The following is a 5,862-nucleotide window of genomic DNA, read 5'->3' on the forward strand; positions in this document are numbered from 1 at the left end:
AGTATCTATATTTACCTTAAAACAAGCCCTATATCGACATAACCTGAATGGCCGCTCAGCAAGGAAGAAGCCACTACTCCAAAACCACCATAAAAAAGACTGCGCATGGGGACAAAGATTGTACTTTTTGGAGAAATGTCCTCTGGTCTGATGAAATAAAAATATAACTGTTTGGCCATAATGACCATCGTTATGTTTGGAGGAAAAAGGGGGAGTCTTTCAAGCAGAAGAACACCATCCCAACCATGACGCACAAGGGTGGCAGCATCATGTTGTGGGGGTGCTTTGCTGCAGGAGGGACTGGTGCACTTCATAAAATAGATTGCATCATGAGGCAGGAAAATTATGTGGATATATTGAAGAAACCTCTCAAGACATCAGTCAGGAAGTTAAAGCTTGGTCACAAATGGGTCTTCCAAATGGACAATGACCCCAAACATACTTCCAAAGTTGTGGCAAAATGGTTTAAGGACCACAAAGTCAAGGTATTGGAGTGGCCATCACAAAGCCCTGACCTCAATCCTATAGAACATTTGTGGGCAGAACTGAAAAAGAGTGTGCGAGCAAGGAGGCCTACAAACCTGACTCAGTTACACCAGCTCTGTCAGGAGGAATGGAGAAATTCACCCAACACCCAACTTATTGTGGGAAGCTTGTGGAAGGCTACCCAAAACATTTGACCCAAGTTAAACAATTTAACGGCAATGCTACCAAATACTATTAGAGTGTATGTAAACTTCTGACCCACTGGGAATGTGATGAAAGAAATAAAAGCTGAAATAAATCATTCTCTCTACTATTATTCTGAATTTTCACATTCTTAAAATAAAGTGGTGATCCTAACTGACCTAAGACAGGGAATTTTTACTAGGATTAAATGTCAAGAATTGTGAAAAACTGAGTTTAAATGTATTTGGCTAAGGTGTATGTAAACTTCTGACTTCAGCTGTAAGTATTCACACCCATGAGTCAATGCATGTTAGAATCACCTTTGACAGCGATTACAGCTGTGAGTCTTTCTGGATAAGACTCTAAGAGTGTTGCACACCTGGATTGTACAATATTTGCACATTATTATTTTAAATGTTTTTCATGCTCTGTCAAGTTGGTTTTTGATCATTCCTTAACATAAATGTTCAAGTCTTGCCATAGATTTTCAAGACGTTTTTAGTCAAAACTGTAACTAGGCCACTCACGAACAGTCAACGGGGTCTAGGTAAACAACTCCAGTGTAAACTTGTCTTGGGTTTTAGGTTATTGTCCTGCTGAAAGGTGAATTTGTCTTCCAGTGTCTGTTGGAAAGCAGACTGAACCAGATGTTCAATTTTTTTTCTCCCAAACAATTCTCTTGTCCTTGCCGATGACAAGCATACCCATAACATGATCTAGCCACCACCATGCTTGAAAATATGAAGAGTGGTACTCAGTGATGTGTTGTGTTTGATTTGCCCCAAGGACATAAAGTTAATTTCTTTCCCAAATTCTTTGCAGTTTTACATTATTGCAAACAGGACGCATGTTTTGGATTTTTTTTATTCTGTGCAGGCTTCCTTCTTTTCACTCTGTTGTTTAGGTTTGTATTGTGGAGTAACTACAATGTTGTTGATCCATCCTCAGTTTTCTCCTATCACAGCCTTTTAACTCTGTAACTGTTTCAAAGTCACCATTGGCATCATTGTGAAATCCCTGAGCGGTTTCCTTCCTTACCAACAACTGAGTTAGGAAGGACACTTGTATCTTTGTAGTGACTGAGTGTATTGATACACCATCCAAAGTGTAATGAATAACTTCACCATGCTCAAGGGGATATATTCAATGTCTGCTTTTATTTTTATTTTTACCAGTCTACCAACGAGTGCCCTTAGAAAACTTCCCTGGTCTTTGCAGTTGAATCTGTGTTTGAAATTCACTGCTTGATTGAGGGACCTTACAGATAATTGTATGTGTGGGGTACAGAGATGAGGTAGTCATTAAAAAATCATTTTTAACACTATTATTACACACAGAGTGAGTCCATGCAACTTATTTCTGAATTGCTACGCACATTTTTACTCCTAAACGGATTCAGCCTTGCCATAATTAAGGATCCGCCCCTTTTTTTCTCTTCAAATTTTCACCTAAAATGACATACCCAAATCTAACTGCCTGTAGCTCAGGCCCTGAAGCAAGGATATGCATATTCTTGGTACCATTTGAAAGGAAACACTTTGAAGTTTGTGGAACTGTGAATGGAATGTAGGAGAATATAACACAATAGATCTGGTAAGAGATAAAACACATTTTTACACAGAAACTGATTAAGCCTCTCCATAACAAAGTTGATGAATACTTTTTTAATTATACTGAACAAAAATATAAACACAACAATTTCAAAGATTTTACTGAGTTACAGTTCATATAAGGAAGTCAGTCAATTGAAATAAATAAATTAGGCCCTAATCTATGGAGTTCACATGACTGGGAATACAGATATGCATATTTTGGTCACAGATACCTTTTAAAAAAAGGTAGGGGCGTGGATCAGAAAACCAGTCAGTATCTGGTGTACCACCACTTGTCTCATGCAGCACAACACATCTCATTCACATAGAGTTGATCAGGCTGTGTGAATGACCATTCCTCTTCAGTGGCTGTGTGAAGTTGCTGGACATTGGCGGGAACTGGAACATGCTTTCATACATGTCAATCCAGAGCATCCCAAACATGCTCAATGGGTGACATGTCTGGTGAGTATACAGGCCATGGACGAACTGGGACATTTTCAGTGTCCTGTAATTGTGTACAGATCCTTGCAACACGGGGTCATGCATTATTATGCTGAAACATGAGGTAATAGCAGCGGATGAATGGCACAACAATGGGCCACAGGATCTCGTCATGGTATCGCTGTGCATTCAAATTGCGATAGATAAAATGCAATTGTGTTCGTTGGCCGTAGCTTATGCCTGCCCATACCATAACCCCACCGCCAACTTGGGGCACTCTGTTCACAACACTGACTTCAGAAAACAGCTCGCCAATACAATGCCATACACGTAGTCTGTGGTTGTGAGGCTGGTTGAACGTACTGCCAAATTCTCTAAAACAACGTTAGAGGCGATTTATGGTAGAGAAATTAACATGAAATTCTCTAGCAACAGTTCTGGTGGACATTCCTGTAGTCAGAATGCCAATTGCATGCTCCCTCAAAACTTAAGACATCTGTGGCAATGTGTTTTGTGACAAAACTGCACATTTTAGAGTCCCCTTTTTTTGTCCCCCAGCACAAGGTTCACCTGTGTAATGATCATGCTGTCTAATCAGCTTCTTGATATTCCACACCTGTCAGGTGAATGGATTATCTTGGCAAAGGAGAAATGCTCACTAACAGGGATGTAAACAAATTTGTGCACCAAACTTTACAGAAATAAGCTTTTTGTGCGTGTGGAAATTTTCAGGGATCTTTAATTTCAACTCATCATTTATTTTTATTTTTTTATGAAACATGGGACCAACACTTTACATGTTGCCTTTATTTTTTTGTTCAGTATAATTTCTAAAATCGCTACAAACATAATTCCACTTTGGCATGATGGGGTATTGTATGTAGGTCAGTCACAAAATCAGAATTTAATTAATTTTAGATTCAGGCTGTAATACAACAGTCAAGGGGTGTGAATATTTCTGAAGGCACTATATGTGTTATTTTCAGAGGTAGACTGGCTCTGGCAGCCAAAACAGCCAAATTCTCCATCTAAACACAAATTGACTCTCAATTGTGATACGGTTCTAGAAAAAATAAATCCCTTTGCGTTCATATCAAAATATTTTCACAAATGCACACTTACTGTACACTGTTTTTAAATGGCTTTATCACAGTTGCAGCCGACAGTATTTTTAAGTTACAACATGTTCCTGGCAGCCTTCTTCCATTACACACAGGTGTTCAGAGCATGCTAGATAGCTAATTAGCACAGGTGGTCGCCTCTGTCTTCCGTCTGTCTTCCTGACCATGGAGATATGGCCGTGTGGGAGCACTAGCCCTAACCCTAAAAAGATGTGTAATAATTTTTCCACTAGATGTTGGAACATTCCTGTGGGGACTTGCTTCCATTCAGCCACAAGAGCATTAGTGAGGTCGGGCACTGATGTTGGGCGATTAGGCCTGGCTCGCAGTCAGCGTTCCAATTCATCCCAAAGGCGTTCGATGGGTTTGAGGTCAGGGCTCTGTGCAGGCCAGTCAAGTTCTTCCACACCGAGCTCGACAAACCCTTTTGTATGGACCTCGCTTTGTGCACGGGGGCATACTAAAACAGGAAAGGACTTCCCCAAACTGTTTCCACAAAGTTGGACACAGAGAATTGTCTAGAATGTCATTGTATGCTGTTAAGATTTCCCTTCACTGGAACTAAGAGGCCTAGCCCGAACCATGAAAAACAGCTCCAGACCATTATTCCTCCTCCACCAAACTTTACAGTTGGCACTATGCAACCGAGGACAGATGTTTTTTACGTGCTATGCGCTTCAGCACTCGGCAGTCCCGTTCTGTGAGCTTGTGTGGCCTACCACTTTGCGGCTGAGCTGTTGTTGCTCCTAAACGTTTCCACTTCACAATAACGGCACTTACATTTGACCGGGGCAGCTCTAGCAGGGAAGGAATTTTACGAACTCGTTTGTTGGAAAGGTGGCATCCTATGACAGTGTCAAATTGAAAGTCACTGAGCTGTTCAGTAAGGCCATTCTACTGCCAATGTTTGTATATGGAGATTGCATGGCTGTGTGCTCGATTGTATACACTTGTCAGCAACGGGTGGTTGAAATAGCCGAATCCACTAATTTGAGAGGTGTCTACATACTTTTGTATATTCAAAGATGCTAACGACCTTTACCACCTACTGATGATGGTACACTATTACCATCATCAGTAGGTAGTAAAGGTCGTTAGCATCTTTGAATTTGGTACTGTATGTGTAGCGTAGCTTGGCGATACTATCTTCTTTCTCGAGTCGCCCAAACATCTATCTTCTAAAATGTCTGTGTCCAGTTGCACGTTGTTCATTGGAATTTACAAAATGCTCTGTTATTAAAATAACTCCATGTGTTGCTCCATGAAGTAATGTGTGTGCCGCCATCTCTATTTCAAATGTTCTCACATTGATTGAAATGGACAAGACGGTGGTGTACACATTGTTGGATTAATTCAGAGAGAATTACTGTAATGTGCAGTAAGTGATGACATTACACGGCTGAGACAATTAGTTGCGATCTGCAGTGGTGAGTGAAACCTGATCACACCACTCTAGCTTGCAGAGTGTAGAGTCAACAATGTGTGTCATTGTTCTGAATGGATATCAGCCGGTTAGCCTTCTATTATGACTCAACTCACTCTGACTTCACCTATATGTTTAGAACACCCACATGACAAAATACTACAATTTACTATAGAATCCTACAATACTTAACTATAGAATTCTATACTAAACTGTAGTATACTCTACAATACTCAGTCATGTGTAGTACTTACTATAAACTTTGTGGCATACTGTAGAATACTATAGTAAATACTAGTGTTATCTGCAAAAAAAACACTGTACTAAATACTACGGTAATGTCAACAAAAACAATACAGTCCACAAAAACACTATACTTTTTAAACTATAGTAAATACCTCAGGATTTAATTTGTGTATACCCTTCCCTTTCCCCTCCCCCATAGCCCAATTTGTGCCACCCATAAGTGAGATACCTACATGCCATGTATAGATTGTATATTGTGTTCCCTACAGGTTATAGAAAAGAGCAGTAGTGCCAAACTATTCATTCAGACCCCAGTCCTACCTATCTACAGATTATGCAAAATGTGCTCTTTTAGTATTTCTCTCGT

This window comes from Salmo salar, chromosome 16, assembly GCF_965601325.2.
Source record: "Salmo salar chromosome 16, fSalSal1, whole genome shotgun sequence".
NCBI lineage: Eukaryota > Metazoa > Chordata > Actinopteri > Salmoniformes > Salmonidae > Salmo > Salmo salar.